Below are 25,857 nucleotides of genomic sequence, written 5' to 3' on the forward strand. Positions count from 1 at the left end.
TATACTGTATACTATATTACTATAATATGATCTATACTACTAATAGTATGATCTATACTACTGATCTATACTACTGTTTATAAATAATCTAGTTATAATCGAATAAAGTAGTTGTAGTTATATTAATAGTAATAGTATTTTTTGTTACTGTTTCATTTTTTTATTGTTTTTTCTCCCTCGGATGAATCTCAAATTCCAGAGTATTTCTTTTCACCCAGAGTATATGTTTTCATGGGTTGAAGCAAAAAAAAGAAACTTTGTCTCCTCTTTCCTATTTAAGTTAATTAACCGGTAGAAAAAAGGATATAACTTTTTCTTTTTTGTCCGCTATAGGAAACTAGAAATAAACGTTCCTTTTCATGATTCGGATTTATTCGCCATTGGCGGAACCAAAATATCGGATGCATCAGTAGGGAATGGTGCTGCGTGAGTTCATGATCAGATATCTGTATATAAATCCTATATAGACATAACCTAGTCTTTTTTTTTTTCTAGAATCAGTCAAAGATATTGAAAAATAGATTGCTCTTGTAACTCAGAATGAACGGTTTCGGTGGAGAAGAGAAAATAAATAGCGATTTATTCCTATGGATATTCCTATGGGGCACCCAGGAGGAGGAAGAAGATTCAATCGACCCACAATATCTTGCGTGGTCCAAGGAAATTACGGATCTGCTTGCACAATTTCATTTATATCGAATCTTGCTATCAGTCTTAGTATCAGAATAGCTGATATAGTCATGATTCAATGGGTCAGGTCCACTTACTTTTTTTCTCCATTTATCATTTTTCCGCTGGATTTGATCCTGATTGGAACAAGAGAGAAGTATGAATACTTTGGTAATTGCTACTTGGGTATCTAGAATATCTATGTCCCAAGACAAAAAAATATGAATAACGAGAGTATATCCCTTAGTAACAGAGTATATCCCTTAGTAACATAGTAGTCTTCCTAATGCGGGACATCCTATTATCATAATGAATGAACAAGTGTTCAACCCCATAACTCATTATAACTTTGCCAGGCAGTTCCCTTTTTTATACCATCTCTACCGGATGCGGAAAAATGACCATTGCAGCTTCATGGAAAAGCCCTTTATCGGATTTGAACCGATGACTTACGCCTTACCATGGCGTTACTCTACCGCTGAGTTAAAAGGGCCTGTTTAATTCACAAATTTAGCCAATCTACTGGATATACCTGTACAATTATATCTTGTACAATTATATCTTGTATATATTGTATATAATATATACAATATACATATACAGATGGGGGCTCATTCAGGAACAATGAATAGTTAATTCAATTAAATACATATATAAATACATATATGAAATGAATAGTAATATAACAGTCTATGTCTATTATATCTTAATGATGCGCGAATCAATGAGTGAAAATTAGAATGAATGGGTTTGACTTTTTCTGTCGGGCAAGACATCCCCTATACTCCATTATTTTGATTATGATTAGATTATATAATTCATCTTTGTTATATAAGAATTGTTATTGTTATATAAGAATATATAAATATATAATGTAATGAAAGGTTCCTGAATGAACAATAAAGAAATTTTCTTACATTAATATTATATGTATACGGAATCACAAAAGCACGAAAGGTTGTTCGTATCCTAGCATTCATTATATTGACATTGACAATTCCAAAAAACTACTCATACTATGAGTATAGTATGATGGCGATCGGGTGGGCGTGCCCCTATCGTCTAGCGGTTCAGGACATCTCTCTTTCAAGGAGGCAGCGGGGATTCGACTTCCCCTGGGGGTAGTAGGGTACGACGAAAGAAAAATTGACCATGAATTATCAATAAACCGACAATTGATTCTTCCTGGGTCGATGCCCGAGCGGTTAATGGGGACGGACTGTAAATTCGTTGGCGATATGTCTACGCTGGTTCAAATCCAGCTCGGCCCAAGAATTCACCGATCCTTGAGGATGATATAACCAATCCGTACTCCAAAAATACATGATGATATGGAGGAATAAAGAGTCAACTTGATTCTATTTGTTCCTCCATGTTCTGATGTTTCTAACAATCTGGATCTATGAATTATTTTGAATTATTTTCAGCCAATCCGAGAAATCAAATGAAAAGATGAAAAAGAAAAGAGCCCTTTTTCATTGAAAGATGGATTGTCAGTCAATTTGGCAATAACCACAGGTTGCTTTGCTATTTATCCATCCATCTTCTCTTCTATCTATGTAGATATGTATATCAGTATATCCGTTACAGGCGTCGTATTTTTTTATATGATCTATCTATACGGTTATGGTTCGATGAAATAAAATCAAAATATAAAATCAAAATAAACAATAAATAATGTAAGCTGTACACCTCATTTTCTTGGGATTGTAGTTCAATTGGTCAGAGCACCGCCCTGTCAAGGCGGAAGCTGCGGGTTCGAGCCCCGTCAGTCCCGCACCGACCTGGGATCCTATGAATCGATTGATTCATCTCTCCGCCTTCTGCGAAGGGGAGGAGACAAAGAGCAGTGTCTAATTCCAGGTGGAAGGATCCTGATTTCACATTTATCATCGGGCAAGGTAAGCTCAATTACTAATTGAATTGGGGACAATCTCTTTATCTCGCCCAAATTGCACGCTGGATTCTCGATTTATACGTCTGAATTAAGGAAAGGAAGGAGGATACGAATACTAATAAAAGATCAATCAAAGATCCTGTCTTTCTGTTCTGGGGGTGGAGAATAGAAAATAGAACGAATAATCTTTTTTTTTCATTTTTCTCTGTCTTTCAAGAAGATTAGGTCATCACAAAAACTTAGCTTAGAACTTAATTCGTTTTCCAGTTCACTTCTACTGTTTGGATCTATGACGGATGGAATACTGGTCGAACCTCATTCATATGATATCATTCTATAAAGAATGAGGACGGCGGGTTATAGAAAGGAACGAAAGAGTAGAAAAATATGAGAAATTCAAAGGGATTCTTGGGTGGGGGTCAGGAATGCAATTTTTCGATTCAGTATGGATAAAAGATCTTCCTATGTTATACTATTCAATTCTCGACGATGAATTGATTTGATAGATCAGATATTGTTATTCATGATATTAGAATCCGATTCAGTATTATCAGGATTTAATTAATCCCATTGAATTTCAAAATTATGGAGAAGGATTGATCATCTCTATGGGATTAGATCCCGATTTCTTGCGAAGCAAAATAAAATGAAATTATGAGATTATGGAAGTAAATATACTCGCATTTATTGCTACTGCGCTGTTCATTCTAGTTCCTACTGCTTTTTTACTTATCATCTACGTAAAAACAGTCAGTCAAAATGATTAATTTGAATGAAACTTGAGTTAGTCTAATTTTATTAGTTTAGTTCTTTTAAAAATGATTCAATAAATGAAAGAAAGGGATGACAATTCCAAGTCTTAAATGAAATGAGCAGACTGGATTGAATCCTCGGTGTATGTATCCAATAGATGAGATAGTACGGTGGGGAGAACTATATGAACCTTTCTACCGTACTATCTATTGTATGAAGATATGGAATATGGAATTGATAGAGATCAATTTAAAATCAATCTACATACATACATGTGGATGCAAATCCATAAATTCATTATCACATATTATATATAATATATATATATAGATTCAAATAGCACTCCCATTCCATCTCTTCGCTCCACCCATCCATTCGTTTTTATTTTGATGAATCCGAAAGAATCTAACGTTAATAACTGAATTGTACTAATTCATAGGTTTCTCTTTCATTAATCTTTCATTAAGTTAATAACTTTCATAATGATAATCAGTAATCAGGATAGATTTTTGTTTGATTAAATTAAGTAGTAGAACTAATTAATTTAACTATTGCGAAAGAGTGGAGGAGTAGTATGTGCATATACAAAAGAAAGGCAAGTAATTTTTTTTAGAATTAAATTCCGAAGAAAAAGAAAGAATTGTGAATTGGATGATCTGTACTAGACGATCCAAGGAGTTCTATGGTAAGTTATTCGTATCTGGAAAAGGGGTAGTAGACCTTTTTTCATGCTTGAACCCTGATGGTGAGGCGATAAAGCATAAATCAAATGCCAGGAGTCTAAGGTAAGTATATGTGGATCACCGGGCGCTCTTCTTTTCTTATGCGTAGCCTCTCGTCGCCTACAGTATAAAGTTGTATCTACTCTACATAATAGCAGAACGACTCCCCCTTTGAACAGTAAAGAGGGAAAGAAATCAAATAGGGATTGTTGCTCCTCATTGTAATATCCATAATGATGTTAATGTTATGCCATAATGATGTTAATGTTATGGTAAGAAAGAACGGGTTCATCAAAATGAAATGGAATATTTTGGAGGAATCAATTTGATTAGAAAAAATCAATTTTCTATCATTATCAGGGGAGTTGCTTTGATTTTCAAAATACGAACGCGGGAATAATTGAGATAGCGGATCCAAAGGTTAAATGAAAATGAAAGGTAATTAATTACTAAATTTCTGTGGAATTTTGAGATGGAAGATATGTTTATTTAAACATAAAACGATCTAATTATGAAATTAAACAATTGATACAAGCTGATTACTCAACTCAATTACACTCAATTAGTAGTACCCTTAGAGTCCACTTCTTCCCCATACTACGAGTGAAAGGGAAAACGTAAAAACTACCATTAAAGCAGCCCAAGCGAGACTTACTATATCCATGTGAATCATGCCCCCTATCTCGATGAATATGAAGGAATTGTTACATTATTGATCCCTAAAATAATAATAGGGGAATTGGGGGTGCAGAGTCAAAAAAAAGAGATTATGACTTAAAGCTATTGACAAACCGATCCAATGGATCCGCTTGTATTGTAACAAGTCTCTATTTCCTATATAGGATTGATTTGTGGTGAGGAAGAATTAAGCACAAGCGCAACAGATACACGTTACCCATTAGAAGTATCAAGGGGATGTTACTAGGGGAATGGAACATGTCGTAATAGTAAGATCTATTCTTTGTTTTGTTGCGTTTCATAGGGAAAATATATCTACATATATACCATCAAGATGGATAACTGTCTCTCCCTAAGCTAAACCTTACTATCTCTGTTTCTGTGAAACAATCGGTAGACACCCTATTACATTGCTACATTGCGGGGGTTACCACAGAAAAATTAAAAATTCTTTTTTTACTTTCTTCTATAGGGGCCAGTTAACCATTCACTATTGAATGACTGGCTGAGCACTGAAATCCTATCGCGAGTACGGCCTGTATACAAAGTATCTTCAGCCCTCTCCACAACCCCTAGGATTTCCCCCGTGGCGAATCTAAGCGAGATCTAATTCACGACTGAATCAGGAGACCCTACAGTGGGCATTGGTAGGGTATGGTAATTCGGAAAGATTGATAGTTATAGTCTTTCCTATAAGTTGGATCCTCGGAGCAAAGATTTACAGCCCTTCTTTCATAGAACCTGCGTATTTTGAAGCGGATTCTGAAGATAAATAAAATAAAGTATCAACGGTCCTTTTCGTCCACCGGGCAAGAATCAGGCCAGTTATATCAGCGAAGCAGGATTCCGAGCCATTTGTTGTGTTGATCAGGCGACACCCGGATTTGAACTGGGGAGAAAGGATTTGCAGTCCCCCGCCTTACCACTCGGCCATGCCGCCAAAAAGAAATAATAAATGGGCGTAAATACTCTTTTTGGAGAGGGTTACTGAATCATTGGTTTTTATTGGATTTGCATCTTCCAATTCTGTTTTCCTTATCCTATCCATCTTTTACCCAACTTACTCTTCCTCTAGTTGAGATCATTTTCTTAGATTTTCTTAGATCTATTGTATAGTATCTCAACATAAGACCTAAAAACTTCCCTTTTTATTGATTGCATTGAAATAAAAAGAAAATAAAGAATAAATTTCCAGTCACAGTCATTTAATACTTAATTGGAACCATTAACTATTTCACGAATGTGAATGTGAATTTACGAAAGGTTCTTTGATCTCCAAATGCTTTACTTTAATGTAATAAGAAGAAAATCAATCCAATTCAATTCCAATTAATTATAATAACAACTATGTGTTTATGTAAACCCCAAACAGTAAGATAGCTTACACACCCTTATAGTCAATCATGATCCATTTGGAATAGAAATTCATGATATAGCACGAACGAAATATATATCCAAGTGTAACTGCAATAAAGTATGGGCTAGCGAGATTAGCTAGCTTCGCATTACTTCATCGATACAACTCCTCTTACGTACGTACTGCAATTGTATTCTACTAACAACTCAAATGAAATGGTCGAAATAGATCCCTCCTTTGTGTGAATTATCTTTTGAACAACGGAATCAACGAGCTAAGTGCTAAAATAAAAGCCACCCGGATTTTTCTAATGTTCTGATTATTCTGTCTCTCTATCATTTATATAACATAGATATAGTAGATATAGAACAGATCAAATCCCGAATCAATCCATTTTTCTGGTACCTAACCAGATCTGATCATAATATCATAACATAATTGATAGATAAAAGGTAGAAGATATACAAAGAAATTGGATCAAATAGACCATTTGATATTCTCTAATAAGTAATAAGACTCCATAGGTATGGTATCCATAGGTATGGTATCCATAGGTATGGTATCAGTGGCAGAATCCAACTTGTTTCCATGAATGTTTTATCGAGTCATTTAGATTTGCATCTGTTGCTCGAATTTTAGTACAAAATTCTCCTTCTCCCTCCGCCCATACATTCCATTTACATATAACATATATATGTATGTGTTTGGGGTTGAATAAAATTTCATGTGATTCAGTAAACGGAATATACATTCCATCATTGCTAGATCGATCTGTATCCGTACGGTTCGGTAAAGAGTGAGCCAATAATGGGATTTTTTCGAAAAACGGGAAACTAAAGATGCTCCGGGATGGTGGAGATGAGGGAATGTTTACAATACCTGGATTTAGTCAGATCCAATTTGAGGGATTTTGTAGGTTCATTGATCAGGGCTTGATGGAAGAACTTCATCAATTTCCAAAAATTGAAGATACAGATCAAGAAATTGAATTTCAATTATTTGGGGAATCTTATCAATTGGTGGAACCTTTGATAAAAGAAAGAGATGCTGTGTATGAATCAATTACATATTCCTCTGAGTTATATGTACCGGCGGGGTTAATTTGGAGAACCGGTAGAAATATGCAAGAACAAACCGTATTGCTTGGAAACATTCCTCTAATGAATTCCTTGGGAACCTCTATAGTAAATGGAATTTACAGAATTGTCATCAATCAAATATTGCAAAGTCCCGGTATTTATTACAGTACAGGATTGGATCATAACGGAATTTCTGTCTATACTGGCACCATAATATCAGATTGGGGAGGAAGATCAGAATTAGAGATTGATAGAAAAGAAAGGATATGGGCCCGTGTAAGCAGGAAACAAAAAATTTCTATTCTAGTTCTATCATCAGCTATGGGTTCAAGTCTAAGAGAAATTCTAGACAATGTTTGCTACCCTGAAATTTTCTTGTCTTTCCCAAACGAGAAGGAGAAAAAAAAGATTGGTTCAAAGGAGAATGCCATTTTAGAGTTTTATCAAAAATTTGCTTGTGTAGGCGGTGATCCGGTGTTTTCTGAGTCCTTATGTAAAGAATTACAAAAGAAATTTTTTCAACAAAGATGTGAATTAGGAAGGATTGGCCGACGAAATATGAACCAGAGACTGAATCTTGATATACCCCAGAACAATACGTTTTTGTTACCACGAGATGTATTGGCTGCTGCCGATCATTTGATCGGAATGAAATTTGGAATGGGTACACTCGACGATATGAATCACTTGAAAAATAAACGTATTCGTTCTGTAGCGGATCTGTTACAGGATCAATTCGGATTGGCTTTGGTTCGCTTGGAAAATGTGGTTCGGGGAACTATATGTGGAGCAATTCGGCATAAATTAATACCGACTCCTCGTAATTTGGTAACTTCAACTCCATTAACAACAACTTATGAATCATTTTTCGGCCTACACCCTTTATCTCAAGTCTTGGATCGAACTAATCCATTGACACAAATAGTTCATGGGCGAAAATCGAGTTATTTGGGTCCTGGGGGATTGACAGGACGAACTGCTAGTTTTCGTATACGAGATATCCATCCTAGTCACTATGGGCGTATTTGCCCAATTGATACGTCCGAGGGAATCAATGTTGGACTTATTGGGTCCTTAGCTATTCATGCAAGGGTTGGTGATTGGGGGTCTATAGAGACCCCATTTTATGAAATATCTGAGAGATCAAAAGAAGAACAGATGGTTTATTTATCCCCGAGTAGAGATGAATACTATATGGTGGCGGCGGGAAATTCTTTGGCGTTGACTCGGGGTATTCAGGAAGAAGAAGTTGGTCCAGCTCGATACCGTCAAGAATTCTTGACTATTGCATGGGAACAGATTCATCTTCGAAATATTTATCCCTTCCAATATTTTTCTATTGGAGCTTCTCTCATTCCTTTTATCGAGCATAATGATGCGAATCGGGCTTTAATGAGTTCTAATATGCAGCGTCAAGCAGTTCCGCTTTCTCAGTCCGAAAAGTGTATTGTTGGAACCGGCTTGGAACGCCAAGCGGCTCTCGATTCAGGGGGTTCGGCTATAGCCGAACGCGAGGGAAAGATCATTTATACCGATGCTGAAAAGATCGTTTTATCAGGTAATGGGGACACTATAAGCATTCCGTTGGTTATGTATCAGCGTTCCAACAAGAATACTTGGATGCATCAAAAACCTCAGGTTCATCGGGGTAAATGCCTGAAAAAGGGGCAAATTTTGGCGGATGGTGCGGCTACGGTTGGTGGCGAACTCGCTTTGGGGAAAAATGTATCAGTAGCTTATATGCCATGGGAGGGTTACAATTCTGAAGATGCCGTACTCATTAGTGAACGTCTAGTCTATGACGATATTTATACTTCTTTTCATATCCGGAAATATGAAATTCAGACTCATGTGACAAGCCAAGGACCTGAAAGAATCACTAATGAAATACCTCATTTAGAGCCTTATTTACTCCGCAATTTAGACAGAAATGGAATTGTGATGCTGGGATCTTGGGTAGAAACTGGTGATGTTTTAGTAGGTAAATTAACGCCTCAGACAGCGAAAGAATCATCCTATGCTCCAGAAGATAGATTATTACGAGCCATACTTGGCATTCAGGTATCCACTGCAAAAGAAACTTGTCTAAAGTTGCCTATAGGCGGAAGAGGTCGAGTTATTGATGTCAGGTGGGGCCAGAAAAAGGGGGGTTCCATTTATAATCCAGAAATGATTCGTGTATATATCTCACAGAAACGTAAAATCAAAGTGGGCGATAAAGTAGCTGGAAGACATGGGAATAAAGGTATCATTTCAAAAATTTGCCTAGACAGGATATGCCTTATTTGCAAGATGGAACACCTGTTGATATGGTATTCAATCCATTAGGAGTACCTTCGCGAATGAATGTGGGACAGATGTTTGAATGCTCGCTCGGGTTAGCGGGAGACCTGCTGGGCAGACATTATAGAATAACACCCTTTGATGAGAGATACGAGCAAGAGGCTTCGAGAAAACTAGTGTTTTCTGAATTATATGAAGCCAGTAAGCAAACAGCAAATCCATGGGTATTTGAACCCGAGTATCCTGGAAAGAGCAGAATATTTGATGGAAGAACAGGAGATCCTTTGAACAACCTGTTATAATAGGAAAGTCCTATATGTTAAAATTAATTCATCAAGTTGATGATAAATCCACGGACGTTCCAGTGGTCATTATGCACTTGTTACACAACAACCCCTTAGGGGAAGGGCTAAGCAAGGTGGACAACGAGTAGGAGAAATGGAAGTTTGGGCTCTAGAGGGATTTGGTGTTGCTCATATTTTACAAGAGATGCTCACTTATAAATCCGATCATATTAGAGCTCGTCAGGAAGTACTTGGTACCACGATCGTTGGGGGAACAATACCTAATCCTGAGGGTGCGCCAGAATCCTTTCGATTGCTCGTTCGCGAACTACGATCTTTATCTCTGGAACTGAATCATTTCCTTGTATCTGAGAAAAACTTCCAGATGAATAGGAAGGAAGTTTGATCGGAATGAATCATAATTTTTCTTCTATGATCGATCAGTATAAACATCAACAACTTCGAATTGGATTAGTTTCTCCTAAACAAATACGTGCTTGGGCCAACAAAATCCTACCGAATGGAGAGATAGTTGGAGAGGTGACAAAACCCTATACTTTTCATTACAAAACCAATAAACCGGAAAAAGATGGGTTGTTTTGTGAAAGAATTTTTGGACCTATAAAAGTGGAATTTGTGCTTGTGGAAATTATCGAGTGATCGGGGGTGAAAAAGAAGAACCGAAATTTTGCGAACAATGCGGAGTCGAATCTGTTGATTCTCGGATCCGAAGATATCAAATGGGATACATCAAACTAGCATGCCCGGTGACTCATGTGTGGTATTTGAAACGTCTTCCTAGTTATATCGCGAATCTTTCAGATAAACCTCTTAAGGAATTAGAAGGCCTGGTATACTGCGATGTGTGATTTGATCGAAATTACGATTTTACAGATTCAGAATGAAAAACTGTCATCCTATTTAATCCGATTGGGATGCCTCTAGCTCTGACATGTCTATTGGTAAGAATAACATGAAGCTCAGAATTTTGGGTGTGGGTGTATTCATACCTCCAAATGAAAGAGGAATTAATCCATGGTCGACTCCTAAGAGAGTAATAGGGAATTGCTAGTTGTACCTCGTTAAACTTTTTTCATGTTCTTTCGTGGATCTAGCCATTAGATTCCTTTTAGAATTCTAAATTTATAAAAAAAATTCTGTTAAGCAATTAGAAATGAAATATGATGGCACGGTTACAGGAGTCTATCCATCGCATATATGCTTCAAGGAAGAACATGGCATAATCGTCGAGGTAAAGTAGGGACCTAAAGGATCGAACGGAACGATATATAGACAAGTAAATCCTTTGTGAGTTTCAATGTATTCCTTAAGGGGATTCATCATTCGAAGGGAAGTAGACTACTCAATAATTTCACATTTATGTTGTAATTGAATGACTAATTGAGGAAGTAAAGGGAAGAATGAAATCAAATCAATGAGGGTTGGTCCTCACTGGGAACTTGAGTAAGGAGTAGATCCTTGTGGGGTTTTCTAGAGCAAAATTTGGAAGTTCCCCTTATTTGGTATAACTACTTAAGCCGGATGAGAGGAAACCTTCACGTCCGATTTTTAGGGGGGGGGGAAGATCCTATAGGAACCTATCCCAATTTTTCTTTTGCTAGGCCCATAGCTAAAAAACCTACTTTCTTACGATTACGAGGTTCATTCGAATATGAAATCCAATCCCGGAAATACAGTATCCCACTTTTTTTTACTACCCAAGGCTTCGATACATTTAGAAATCGAGAAATATCTACCGGAGCTACTGCTATCAGAGAACAATTAGCCGATCTGGATTTGCGAATTATTATAGATCGTTCATTGGTGGAATGGAAGGAATTGGGAGAAGAAGGATCAACCGGGAATGACTGGGAAGATAGAAAATTGGGAGGAGAAAAGATTTTTGGTTAGACGCATGGAATTGGCTAAGCATTTTCTTCGAACAAATGTAGAACCAGAATGGATGGTTTTGTCCCTATTACCAGTTCTTCCTCCCGAGTTGAGGCCAATCATTCAGATTGATGGGGGTAAATCAATGAGTTCAGATATTAATGAACTTATAGAAGAGTTATCTATCGGAACAATACTCTTACCGATCTATTAACAACAAGTAGATCTACGCCGGGGGAATTAGTAATGTGTCAGGAAAAATTGGTACAAGAAGCTGTAGATACACTTCTTGATAATGGGATCCGCGGACAACCAATGAGGGACGGTCACAATAAAGTTTACAAGTCGTTTTCAGATGTAATTGAAGGCAAAGAGGGAAGATTTCGCGAGACTCTACTTGGTAAACGGGTCGATTATTCGGGTCGTTCCGTCATTGTGGTAGGCCCTTCGCTTTCACTGCATCAATGTGGATTACCTCGAGAAATAGCAATAGAGCTTTTTCAGACATTTGTAATTCGTGGTCTAATCAGACAACATCTTGCTTCCAACATAGGACTTGCTAAAAGTAAAATTCGGGAAAAGAACCCATTGTATGGGAAATACTTCAAGAAGTTATGCAGGGGCATCCTGTATTGCTAAATAGAGCACCCACTTTGCATAGATTAGGCATACAGGCGTTCCAACCTATTTTAGTGGAGGACGAGCTATTTGTTTACATCCATTGGTTTGTAAGGGATTCAATGCGGACTTCGATGGAGATCAAATGGCTGTTCATGTACCTTTATCTTTGGAAGCTCAAGCAGAAGCTCGTTTACTTATGTTTTCTCATACGAATCTCTTGTCTCCAGCCATTGGGGATCCCATTTCCGTACCCACTCAAGATATGCTTATGGGCTCTATGTATTAACGATGGGGAATCGTAGAGGTATTTGTGCAAATAGGTATAATCCATGTAACCCAGAAACTACCAAAATGAAAGAATTGATCATAGTAATTATGAGTATAGGAAAGGGAAAGAACCCTATTTTTGTAGTTCCTACGATGCACTTGGGCTTATCGGCAGAAAGGGATCGATTTATATAGTACTTTATGGCTACGGTGGCGACTAGATCAACGTGTCATTGCCTCAATAAATAGAGAAGTTCCCATCGAAGTTCAATATGAATCTTTGGGCACTTATCATGAGATTTATGATCACTATCGAGTAGTAAGAAGTGTAAAAAAAGGAATGCTTTGTATATACATTCGAACTACTGTTGGCCATATTCCTTTTATCGAGAAATAGAAGAAGCCGTACAGGGGTTTTGTCGGTCCTATTCATATGGTACCTGATATGTGATATCTCTCGGAATCTAGTTCGGTCTGGTTCAACTAGTATCATAATTCCTGAATTTGTAAGTGAATCAAGATCGAGGAAAGGAAGTCTTAGTATCACTGACTCAAACCCATTGTCGAATCCTACTCATCAGAATATGGAGGTACTTATGGCAGAACGGGCCGATCTGGTCTTTCACAATAAAGTGATAGATGGAACTGCCATGAAACGGCTTATTAGCAGATTAATAGATCATTTCGGAATAGCCTATACATCACACATTCTGGATCAAGTAAAAACTCTGGGTTTTCAGCAAGCCACCGCTACATCCATTTCATTAGGAATTGATGATCTTTTAACAACACCTTCTAAGAGATGGTTAGTCCAAGATGCTGAACAACAAAGTTTGATTTTGGAAAAGCACCATCATTATGGGAATGTACATGCGGTAGAAAAATTACGTCAATCAATCGAGATATGGTATGCCACAAGTGAATATTTGAGACAAGAAATGAATCTTAATTTTAAGATGACTGATCCTTCAAATCCAGTTCATATAATGTCCTATTCTGGAGCTAGAGGAAATGCATCTCAGGTCCACCAATTAGTAGGTATGAGAGGATTAATGTCAGATCCCCAAGGACAAATGATTGATTTACCCATTCAAAGCAATTTACGCGAAGGACTTTCTTTAACGGAATATACAATTTCCTGCTACGGAGCCCGCAAAGGAGTTGTGGATACTGCTGTACGAACGTCAGACGCTGGATACCTCACGCGTAGACTTGTTGAAGTAGTTCAACATATTGTTGTACGTAGAACGGATTGTGGAAGTACCCGAGGTATTTCCGTGAGTCTTCGAAAGGGGATGACGGAAAGAATTTTGATCCAAACGCTAATAGGTCGCGTATTAGCAAACGATGTATATCTAGGTCTACGATGCATTGCTACCAGAAATCAAGATATTGGGATTGGGCTTGTCAATCGATTCATGACCTCTCGGGCGCAGCCAATATATATTCGAACTCCCTTCACTTGCCGAAGTGCATCTTGGATCTGTCGATTATGCTATGGTCGGAGTCCCACTCATGGTGACCTGGTTGAATTGGGAGAAGCAGTAGTATTATTGCGGGTCAATCCATTGGAGAACCAGGGACTCAACTAACATTAAGAACTTTCATACCGGTGGAGTATTCACAGGTGGTACTGCGGAACATGTACGAGCTCCTTCTAATGGAAAAATCAAATTCAATGAGGATTTGGTTCATCCCACACGCACACGTCATGGACATCCTGCCTTTCTCTGCTATGTAGACCTATATGTGACTATTGAGAGTCAGGATATTATACATAGTGTGAATATTCCACCAAAAAGTTTTCTTTTGGTTCAAAATGATCAATATGTGGAATCAGAACAAGTGATTGCTGAGATTCGTGCTGGAACATCCACTTTCCATTTTAAAGAGAGGGTTCGAAAACATATTTATTCTGACTCAGAGGGAGAAATGCATTGGAGTACCGGTGTGTACCATGCACCTGAATATACACACGGTAATGTTCATTTCTTACCCAAAACAAGTCATTTATGGATCTTATCGGGGGGTCCGTGCAAATCCAGTCTAGTGCCTTTTTCACTCCACAAGGATCAAGATCAAATGAATGTTCAATCTCTTTCTGTCCAAGAGAGATCCATTTCTGACTTCTCGGTGAATAATAATCGAGTGAGACACAAATTGTTTGGCTCGGATCCCCTGGCGAGAAAAGGGCGAAGGATTTCTGATTATGCAGCAGGATCTGAGCGAGTCATATCCAAAGGTGATGGGGATTTCATATATCCCGCCATTCTCCAAGAGAATTCTTATTTATTGGCGAAGAGGCGAAGAAATAGATTCATCATACCATTCCAATATGATCCGGAACGGGAGAAGGAATTAACGCCTCATTCTAGTACTAGTATCACGGTTGAAATACCCGCAAATGGTATTTTACGTAGAAATAGTATTCTTGCTTATTTCGACGATCCACGATACAGAAGAAGCAGTTCGGGAATTACCAAATATGGCATCATAGAGGTCGATTCAATCGTCAAAAAAGAGGGTCTGATTGAGTATCGAAGACCAAAAGAATCTAGACCGAAATACCAAATGAAAGTAGATCGATTTTTGTCATTCCCGAAGAAGTCCATATCTTGCCCGGGTCTTCATCCATAATGGTACGGAACAATAGTATCATTGGAGTAGATACACGAATTACGTTTAATACAAGAAGCCAAATAGGTGGATTGGTCCGAATAGAAAAAAAAAAAAAAAAGATTGAACTGAAAATCTTTTCTGGAGGTATCCATTTTCCTGGAGAAACAGATAAGATATCCCGACACATTGGGATCTTGATACCACCAGGAGCAAGAAAAAAAATGGATAAGGGATCAAAGGGAAAAATTGGGAAGGGAAAAATTGGGTCTATGTCCAACGGATCACACCTATCAAGAAAAAATATTTTGTTTCAGTACGACCGTAGTGACATATGAAATAGCTGATGGGATAAATCTAGTAACGCTTTTCCCTGGGGATATGTTACAGGAAAAGGATAATTTGCGACTCCAAGTTGTCAATTATATCCTTTATGGGGATGGCAAACCAATTCGAGGAATTTCCCATACAAGTATTCAATTGGTTCGTACTTGTTTAGTATTGAATTTGGACCAAGACAGAAAAGGTTCTATAGAAAAGGTTCAGGCTTCTTCTGCTGAAGTAAGGGCAAATGATCTGATTCGATATTTCATAAGAATTGAATTGGTGAAGTCTCCTATTTTGTATACCGGAAAGAGGAATGATAGACCAGGTTCAGTGATTCCTGATACTGGGTCATATTGCGCCAATACCAATCTTTTTCTTCCAAGGTTAAAATTCAATCACTTAGTCAACATCAAGGAACCGTTCGTACATTTCTTAATAGAAATAAAGAAGGCCAATCTCTTATAGTTTTTTCATCATCTAATTGTTCTCGCATCAATGTTTCGAAATATCACAATGTGACCAAAGAATCAATTAAAGAAAAAGAGGATACCCCGATTCCAATTCTTAATTTGTTGGGTCCCTTAGGTACTGTACCTAAAATTCATAATTTTTCCCCATCTTATCATTCAATAACTCATAATGAGATCTTGTTAAATAAATATTTAATACTGGATAATAATAATCCAAAACAGACTTTCCAACTACTTAAGTATTATTTAGTGGACGAAAACGGGAGAATCTCTAATGCAAATCCATGCAGTGACATCATTTTTAATCTATTCGGTTCGTGCTTTCTCCCTCACGATTATTGTGAGGAGACATCCACAACCAGAATAATGAGCCTCGGACAGTTTATTTGTGAAAATGTATGTCTATCCAAACACGGAACACGCATAAAATCTGGTCAAGTTATAATGGTTTATCTTGACTCTTTCATAATAAGATCAGCTAAACCCTATTTGGCGACCCGAGGAGCAACCGTTCATGGTGATTATGGAGAAATCTTTTACGAAGGAGATACATTAGTTACATTTATATATGAAAAATCGAGATCTGGTGATATAACTCACGGCCTTCCAAAGGTTGAACAAGTGTTAGAAGTTCGTTCGATTGATTCAATATCGATGAACCTAGAAAAAAGGGTTGAAGGTTGGAACGAACATATAACAGGAATTCTTGGAATTCCTTGGGGATTCCTGATTGGTGCTGAACTCACCATAGCGCAAAGTCGTATTTCTTTGGTTAATAAGATCCAAAAGGTTTATCGATCCCAGGGGGTACAGATTCATAATAAGCATATAGAGATTATTGTACGACAAATAACATCAAAAGTGTTGGTTTTCAGAAGATGGAATGTCTAATGTTTTTTCACCCGGGAACTAATCGGATTGTTGCGAGCAGAACGAGCAGGTCGTGCTTTGGAAGAGGCTATTTGTTACCGAGCCGTCTTATTGGGAATAACGAGAGCATCTCTGAATACTCAAAGTTTCATATCAGAAGCTAGTTTTCAGGAAACCGCTCGAGTTTTAGCAAAAGCCGCTCTCCGGGGTCGTATTGATTGGTTGAAAGGTCTGAAAGAGAATGTTGTTCTGGGGGGGATGATACCCGTTGGTACCGGATTCAAACGATTCGTTCACCGTTCAAGGGAATACAACAACATTCCTTTGGAAATACAAAAGAAGAATTTTTTCGGGGGGGAAATGAGAGATATTCTGTTCCACCACAGAGAATTATTTTGTTCTTGCATCCCAAAGCCAAAGAGTTTCCATAATACATCAGAACAACCATTCTATGCTATGGGATCTAATCCAATCGTTCATAAGAGCGGATTCATTATTAGCTAAGCTAATATAATGGTCATTTGTTAATAAAGAGAATATCGAAACCAAGGGTAAAGGAATTCATAATGAAGCTTGGACCGTGTATCAACGGTTAACCCGCGGTAGAAGGTTCCATTGGAACAATTATTTATTTCAGGGTACCTCGTCTCTTTTTTTTAGAGGAAGTGTGGGGATAAATGACAAGAAGATATTGGAACATCCATTTGGAAGAGATGATGGAAGCGGGGGTTCATTTTGGTCATGGTACTAGGAAATGGAATCCTAGAATGGCACCTTACATCTCTGCAAAGCGTAAAGGTATTCATATTACAAATCTTACGAGAACTGCTCGTTTTTATCAGAAGCCTGTGATTTAGTTTTTGACGCAGCAAGTAGAGGAAAACACTTCCTAATAGTTGGTACGAAGATAAGGCAGCTGATTCGGTAGCATCAGCTGCAATAAGGGCTCGGTGTCATTATGTCAATAAAAAATGGCTCGGTGGTATGTCAACGAATTGGTCCACTACGGAAACGAGGCTTCAGAAGTTCAGGACTTGAGAGTGAGAGCCGAGATGGGGCAACTCAGTCGTCTCCCGAAACGGGATGCAGCAATATTGAAGAGACAATTATCTCACTTTCAAACATATCTGGGCGGTATCAAATATATGACGGGGTTACCCGATATTGTAATCATCATTGATCAGCAAGAAGAATATACGGCCCTTCGAGAATGCGTCACTTTGGGTATTCCAACTATTTGTTTAATCGATACAAATTGTGATCCAGATCTCGCAGATATTCCGATTCCAGCCAACGATGACGCTATAGCTTCCATCCGATTGATTCTTAACAAATTAGTATCCGCAATTGTCAGGGACGTTCTAGCTATATAAGAAGTCGTTGATTAATAATAAGATAAGTCAATTACTTCGCTTCGGGAAACCCAGAGATTCATTGAATCGGTTATTCTTACTATTCCTGAATGTGAAAAAGGAGATTTTCATTGCCGGGGATATATTACGTGATTAATTCATTAATTAATATCTGAAATATATGGTTAAGTTAAATTAGTATAAATGGTTGAATCAAAATAATTCCTTCTTAAGTTCCATTTCTGTCAGAGGGTAATATGAATGTTCTACCATGTTCCATCAACGCACTAAAGGGGTTATACGAGATATCCGGCGTGGAAGTAGGCCAACATTTCTATTGGCAAATAGGGGGTTTCCAAGTGCATGCCCAAGTACTTATAACTTCCTGGGTCGTAATTGCTATCTTATTAGGTTCAGCCGCTATAGCCGTTCGGAATCCACAAACTATCCCGACCGACGGTCAGAATTTTTTCGAATATGTTCTTGAATTCATTCGAGACGTGAGCAAAACTCAAATTGGAGAAGAAGAATATGGTCCTTGGGTTCCTTTTATTGGAACTCTGTTCCTATTTATTTTTGTTTCTAACTGGTCAGGTGCTCTTTTACCTTGGAGAATCATACAGTTACCTCATGGGGAGTTAGCTGCACCCACGAATGATATAAATACTACTGTTGCTTTAGCTTTACCCACGTCAGTGGCATATTTCTATGCAGGCCTTACTAAAAAGGGATTGGGTATTTCGGTAAATATATTCAACCAACTCCAATACTTTTACCAATTAATGTCTTAGAAGATTTCACAAAACCTTTATCACTTAGTTTTCGACTTTTCGGGAATATATTGGCCGATGAATTAGTAGTTGTTGTTCTTGTTTCTTTAGTACCTTTAGTGATTCCTATACCTGTGATGTTCCTCGGATTATTCACAAGCGGTATTCAAGCTCTCATTTTTGCAACCTTAGCCGCGGCTTATATAGGTGAATCCATGGAAGGTCATCATTGAGTACAAATAAGAAATAAGAAAATAATGCTTTGTTTGAATTTCAAAGTTCAAACAGTCGCTTTTTCTTTTTTCATTTCAATCAATTCAAAATTAAGCCCATGAATCTTATTCCAATAAATAATTCATGGGTAGCTCAAGATACCCGCTTGAGGAAATGATTGATATATCAATCTATATTTATGATATGTATGATATAGAGTAGGAACAGATATATATGTACGATATTAATATTTATTATATTACGTATTACACTACGGAATTGTAAAAAAAAGGGGGAGATTCCCAATTTTTCCTAAGATCCCCCTTTTTTCCTATTCATGTCATACATCGCCTTTATTTGCCCAGTCAATTACGAAGATTCATAATTTGGATAATAAATAATTGTTATCCGTTTGGGACGCGCGACGAAACAACAAGAACTATGTTCTGCGGAACCGTTGCTATTTCATTCCATTCTATTCAACAATTGACCAAAATTGGAATTAAGAGGAGTTGGATCAATCAATCAAATCTTGATATGGGATGATTCGCTTTGATGAATCTCTTCGTTTGTATCCATGTGAGATAATGACAAAGACAAGAAAGAGTTCACGAATCAGATGAAAAATTCAGTAGGTTAGGTGGGCCGAGCTACATTACATATTATATGTGAACTCCGGTGTATGCTTAGAAGGATGATTCCAGGTCCGATCCGATTCAATAGAAATAAGATGGCGATGGTTTACATTATGGAAGAAAACATGTATATGTGATAGTAGATATTCATATATATGGACTACCCATCTATATTATTTCATTCCCCATCAACTTTCTATTATATAGATATAGATTCCACTTTAATAGATATAGATTCCACTTTATTTATATGGATTACGATATATAAGCTCTTCCCTTTTTCGTCTGTGACTTTATTGTATATGTGGATTGAATATGAAGTTAAGCCTATGAATGCATATAGAGAAGATGAAGGAGGGAGGAATTGAAAGAGTGGGTTCGGAACAAAGAAATAGAAGAACTAATATGGATTTTCAAAGACTTGGATAGTGAATAAAAACGAGATATTGAAGTAGTTCTGATGATTCAGTAATATCAAATATCATCACATCACTTCTTAACTCAAATTGGGTTCGGAGTTCTTAGTTTAGTTGTATGGATCTTAGTGATGGAATATGAAATAATAAGTAATGTAACTAATTAATATATAATATAAATATATAACATTAATAATAACATTAATTATATATAAGAATTCATTGGTTTATTTGATTATATCATTAACCATTTCTTCATTTTTGTTGTGAGGAGCTTACCATGAATCCCCTAATTTCTGCTGCTTCCGTTATTGCTGCTGGATTGGCCGTAGGACTTGCTTCTATTGGACCCGGAGTCGGTCAAGGTACTGCTGCGGGCCAAGCCGTAGAAGGTATTGCTAGACAACCAGAAGCAGAGGGTAAAATACGAGGTACTTTATTGCTTAGTCTGGCTTTTATGGAAGCTTTAACAATTTACGGGCTGGTCGTGGCATTAGCACTTTTATTTGCTAATCCCTTTGTGTAATCCTAGAAACGTGAAAATGTGAAAAATACGTACTTCTTTTCTTGCTTTGGCCCTGCCACTTCGCTTCTTCAAATTATATCAACTCAACACTTCACTCCTACAATCACTTCTTCCTTGATCCAATACTCCGGGGAAGTACTGATTTGAGGAATTAGTGGATCCGCTTCCGCTCGCTTTCTTCTTTCCCGCCCTTAGTCCAATGAATGAGCATTTTCCCTTTTTTATTTATTTTAGGAGGGTATGTCGCAATTGACACGAGACTTGGGACTTCATAAGTGTCTTATCGGGATCTAAATAAGGAGTGAAGTGATACAAAAAAGGAAATCTTTTTTTATTTGTTAGTCCTATTCCTATCCATAAGATAAGAGGAGAGCATATGAAAAATCTAACCGATTCTTTCGTTTTTTTGGGTCACTGGCCATCCGCCGGGAGTTTCGGGTTTAATACCGATATTTTAGCAACAAATCTAATAAATCTAAGTGTAGTGCTTGGTGTATTGATCTTTTTTGGAAAGGGAGTGTGTGCGAGTTGTGTATTTCAAGAATAGGCTGGAACCAACCAGCTGCACTTTATATTTTGCTATTGTAATCTAATAATAGAGAAAGGTGCACGATCTCAACGAATTACTTCTGAATAAATCAATAAGTCCTATGTAAGAACCATAGCATTTCGTGACTCGTTGGTAAATTGGATTCTCTATTAACCAATAATGTGAGACCATTTAGTTAACATGGTTAAAGCTGAACTGTTTGAAGTCTAAGCACAACACGGTACTCTTTCTACCACTGCGTTAGTACAAGATAAGATGGTTTCAAAATGCATAAATCATTTTGTTGGGAATTTATTTGATATAGAACACTCATATCAATAAAATGATTTGAACCATTGACTGGAAAAACGGGTACCTCGCCCCTTCCTTTTTATCTAATGCTGAATCGACGACCTATGTGTATAAAATGAGAAAGAATTCTTTTGGATGTGAAGAAATAAAAGAAACGACTTTGCTGACAATTACAAGTTTTTTTGGTCTGGTCAGAAGAGCCCTCCAGAGATCCTGGGTTTTCTTGTATCAGTTTTTATATCCTGGAATACGAACAGAGAAGAGAGGGTAGGCTCATTAAGAAAGAGATATGGGAATGCCCCATAAGTATAAGTAATTTAATTGAGCGTGAGAGCCAAATGAATCGGAAAGATTCATGTTCGGTTCGGGAAGAGATCGTGGAAGTTGTGGAATTGATGGGGAGATAATCTACTTTCATTAAGTGATTTATTAGATAATCGAAAGCAGAGGATTTTGAGTACTATTCGCAATTCAGAAGAACTATGCGGAGGAGCCGTTGAGCAGCTTGAAAAAGCACGGGCTCGCTTACAGAAAGTGGAAAGGGAAGCGGAAGAGTTTCGAGTGAATGGATACTCTGAGATAGAACAAGAAAAGATAAATTTGATTAATGCCGCTTATCAGAATTTGGAACAATTAGAAAATTACAAAAAACGAAAGCATTCATTTCGAACAACAAAGAGCGATTAATCAGGTCCAACAACGAGTTTTCCAACAAGCCTTACAAGGGGCTCTAGGAACTCTGAATAATTGTTTGAACGGCGAGTTACATTTACGCACCATCGGTGCTAATATTGGCATACTTGGGGCCATGAAAGAAATAACCGATTAGTCCTTCTACTATAGGATAGGTATTATTTTTCTCCTTTTTGCTTCCTAGAAAGAATTAAGAGATACTAATGGTAACCATTCGAGCCGAAGAAATTAGTAATATTATCCGCGAACGGATTGAGCAATATAATAGAGAAGTAAAGATTGTGAACACTGGTACCGTACTTCAAGTGGGCGACGGCATTGCTCGTATTCATGGTCTTGATGAAGTAATGGCAGGTGAATTAGTAGAGTTTGAAGAGGGTACGATAGGTATTGCTCTGAATTTGGAATCCAATAATGTTGGCGTTGTATTAATGGGTGACGGTTTGATGATACAAGAGGGTAGTTCCGTGAAAGCAACAGGACGAATTGCTCAGATACCGGTGAGTGAGGCTTATTTGGGTCGTGTTATAAATGCCCTAGCTAAACCTATTGATGGGAGGGGTGAAATTTTAGCTTCTGAATATCGGTTAATTGAGTCTCCCGCTCCAGGTATTATTTCGAGACGTTCCGTATATGAGCCTCTTCAAACGGGGCTTATTGCTATTGATTCGATGATCCCTATAGGACGCGGTCAGCGAGAATTAATTATTGGGGACAGACAGACCGGTAAAACAGCAGTAGCTACAGATACTATTCTCAATCAAAAAGGTCAAAATGTAATATGCGTTTATGTAGCTATTGGTCAAAAAGCATCTTCCGTGGCTCAGGTAGTGACTACTTTCCAGGAACGGGGAGCAATGGAATACACCATTGTGGTAGCGGAAACAGCGGATTCGCCTGCTACATTACAATACCTCGCTCCTTATACAGGAGCCGCTCTGGCTGAATATTTTATGTACCGTCAACGACATACCTTAATAATTTATGATGATCTCTCCAAACAAGCACAATCTTATCGCCAAATGTCCCTTCTATTAAGAAGACCACCTGGTCGCGAAGCTTATCCAGGAGACGTTTTTATTTGCATTCCCGCCTTTTGGAAAGAGCCGCTAAACTAAGTTCTCGTTTAGGCGAAGGAAGTATGACTGCTTTACCAATAGTTGAGACTCAATCTGGGGACGTTTCGGCTTATATTCCCACTAATGTCATTTCCATTACAGATGGCAAATCTTCTTATCCGCGGATTTATTCAATGCTGGAATCCGTCCAGCTATTAATGTGGGTATTTCCGTCTCCAGAGTAGGATCCGCAGCTCAAATTAAAGCCATGAAACAAGTAGCCGGCAAATTAAAATTAGAATTGGCTCAATTTGCAGAGTTAGAAGCCTTTGCGCAATTCGCTTCCGATCTAGATAAAGCTACTCAGAATCAATTGGCAAGAGGTCAACGATTACGGGAGTTGCTCAAACAATCCCAATCATCCCCTCTCGCGGTGGATGAACAGATAGTTACTATTTATACCGGAACGAATGGATATCTTGATCAATTAGAAATTGGACAGGTAAAGAAATTTATTGTTCAGTTACGTACCCATTTAAGAACAAATAAGCCTCAGTTACAAGAAATCATATCTTCTACCAAGGTATTCACCGAGCAGCGGAAGCCCTTTTGAAAGAGGCTATTCAGGAGCAGATGGAACTATTTCTACTTCAGGAACAAACATAAAGAAATTGGTTATTTCATTTGGTAGAGTCTCTTAGTACGACATAAATTGTTGAGAAAAGAAATGGCTCTGATTCGAATCATTCCAAATATGTTTCTTGGAATAGCAATCCAAACAAAATAGATGTAAATAAATTGCGTCCAATAGGATTTGAACCTATACCAAAGGTTTAGAAGACCTCTGTCCTATCCATTAGACAATGGACGCTTCTCGTCCCGATTCTCTTCTTTCTGATTCCTCCTTTCCATTCCCTGTTTGGATAAAAACAGAAACAATCAGATTGTATGCGTCTTAGGGAATAAAGACGCATATTAAAATCAATGATGGATGTATTATGATTCATATCGAGCGGGTAGCGGGAATCGAACCCGCATCGTTAGCTTGGAAGGCTAGGGGTTATAGTCGACGTCGATTCATCACTATTAACGTCTCTAATTCAAAACCGAACATGAAACTTTGGTTTCATTCGGCTCCTTTATGGAATAAAGGATAGATTCCCCGATTTAGGGCGTAAAGTAACCTAAACGAAAAAATTGACGATGTATGATATTAGTATGGAAATGGAAAGGTATGGAAATCAAAGAAGGAAGTCATAGCAAATCGGAATAAGAAAAATTCGATCCATAACACCTATGTCAGCTTTTCTGTCTGAATGTATCCAAAGCTATTCGCTTTCTAGATGATCCCTCTAGAGGAGGGGTATTATAAAAACCCTTCTAGTTACTTCGTTCCCTATTTCTACTGACATGAATCCTTAGGAAAAGAATCTTATTTCTACCGAGCTGAAACAATATATGCCGATGGCCCCGGTAAACCGAAGTCACCGTTTAATAGCTATTTGGCTTCAATCTCCCCTTTACAAAAATCGAAGATCTAGTTACGATTAGAAATACACTTTTGTATCTTCATCCATGGATCTTTTACTCATACTTATCTAATTCTAATTGGAAAACTCAAAAAATTATGCTTCGCAATTCCATAATCCCAGTTTTTGGATGCAAATCGCGAAAATTATATTCTTCCCCAATTGTGGCATTGATAGGAAAGGGTTAAACCCTTATAAGAAATAAAGTTTTTGATCGGAATATGAATGTATCAAACCGAAAGAACCCTTAACTATTTCAGTTGGTAATAGAACGAATCACACTTTTACCACTAAACTATACCCGCTACATTGTGATTATTGTATAGGAATGGCCCATTTGTCGAACAAGGAGATGAGGCGCGATCAAGATATTGTGAATATTAGAGTGCTGACATGCCCTGTCTCCGGGGATACTTGATGAAATAGGGCAAGAGGATAAATAAAAAACCTTTTTGTTTTGCTGTAGAAGTCGTTACTCAGAGGTCCGATAGAATCGGCGAGGTTGGAACAGAAAAATAAGTTTTGTGCAATAATATATATAGTTAAGTTATAGTTTATAGTTCCATTTTTTTTTTTGCTCAAGTTTATTTAAACAAAACAAAGCTTGTCTCTTGAGTACTTGAGGGAACATACATACGCTTTTCCCATTCCAATAAAAAAAGCAACGATGAATCAAAGGAAAAATAAGGAAATAACAATATAATAAATTTCCTTCATATCATAGAAATCGAATAGCTTTGTTGCTGCTTCAACTCAATAACATATTGAGTTTTCCAATTTCTCATTTTAGGTTAGGTTGAAAAGGGGGGAATGGCCTGGCCAGTGCCTAGCCAGGCCGGAGAAACAAAAGAATAACCTTTCGAACGAAATAAAATCAAAGAGGGATTTTTTTCCTTTTTTCCTTTAGAGATACCTGTTTTGAATGGTTGTATAAATAGGATTTCTTATAAAATTCATATATATCTCTAGAATAAAGAAAAGAAATATGAATCTTTACTTCACACGTCGTGTCACATATGAATTATTCATTTTTTTTTTTTT

The 25,857-nt window shown here is 37.5% G+C and overlaps 4 non-coding genes and 6 pseudogenes across 4 annotated transcripts; 6 read left to right on the forward strand and 4 right to left on the reverse strand.

The window, feature by feature from the left end:
* Positions 1 to 1,180, reverse strand: part of LOC116245434 (photosystem II CP43 reaction center protein-like) — a 4,411-nt pseudogene extending 3,231 nt beyond the window's left edge.
* Positions 1,091 to 1,162, reverse strand: TRNAT-GGU (transfer RNA threonine (anticodon GGU)). The gene has a single exon. It is a non-coding gene; the product is annotated as a tRNA-Thr (tRNA).
* Positions 1,181 to 2,372: 1,192 nt separating the features above from the next.
* On the forward strand, positions 2,373 to 2,446 carry TRNAD-GUC (transfer RNA aspartic acid (anticodon GUC)). Its single transcript has one exon. It is a non-coding gene; the product is annotated as a tRNA-Asp (tRNA).
* Positions 2,447 to 5,588: 3,142 nt separating this feature from the next.
* Positions 5,589 to 5,659, reverse strand: TRNAC-GCA (transfer RNA cysteine (anticodon GCA)). The gene has a single exon. It is a non-coding gene; the product is annotated as a tRNA-Cys (tRNA).
* Positions 5,660 to 6,033: 374 nt separating this feature from the next.
* On the forward strand, positions 6,034 to 10,128 carry LOC126409612 (DNA-directed RNA polymerase subunit beta-like; annotated as a pseudogene).
* A 5-nt stretch (positions 10,129 to 10,133) lies between these two features.
* LOC126409613 (DNA-directed RNA polymerase subunit beta'-like) lies at positions 10,134 to 13,053 on the forward strand (annotated as a pseudogene).
* Positions 12,949 to 17,610, forward strand: LOC126409611 (DNA-directed RNA polymerase subunit beta''-like; annotated as a pseudogene).
* Positions 17,611 to 18,140: 530 nt separating this feature from the next.
* On the forward strand, positions 18,141 to 19,817 carry LOC126409607 (ATP synthase subunit a, chloroplastic-like; annotated as a pseudogene).
* Positions 19,818 to 22,188: 2,371 nt separating this feature from the next.
* On the forward strand, positions 22,189 to 25,434 carry LOC126409614 (ATP synthase subunit alpha, chloroplastic-like; annotated as a pseudogene).
* On the reverse strand, positions 24,087 to 24,158 carry TRNAR-UCU (transfer RNA arginine (anticodon UCU)). Its single transcript has one exon. It is a non-coding gene; the product is annotated as a tRNA-Arg (tRNA).
* Positions 25,435 to 25,857: the final 423 nt, after the last annotated feature.

Source organism: Nymphaea colorata, unplaced genomic scaffold, assembly GCF_008831285.2.
Source record: "Nymphaea colorata isolate Beijing-Zhang1983 unplaced genomic scaffold, ASM883128v2 scaffold0664, whole genome shotgun sequence".
NCBI lineage: Eukaryota > Viridiplantae > Streptophyta > Magnoliopsida > Nymphaeales > Nymphaeaceae > Nymphaea > Nymphaea colorata.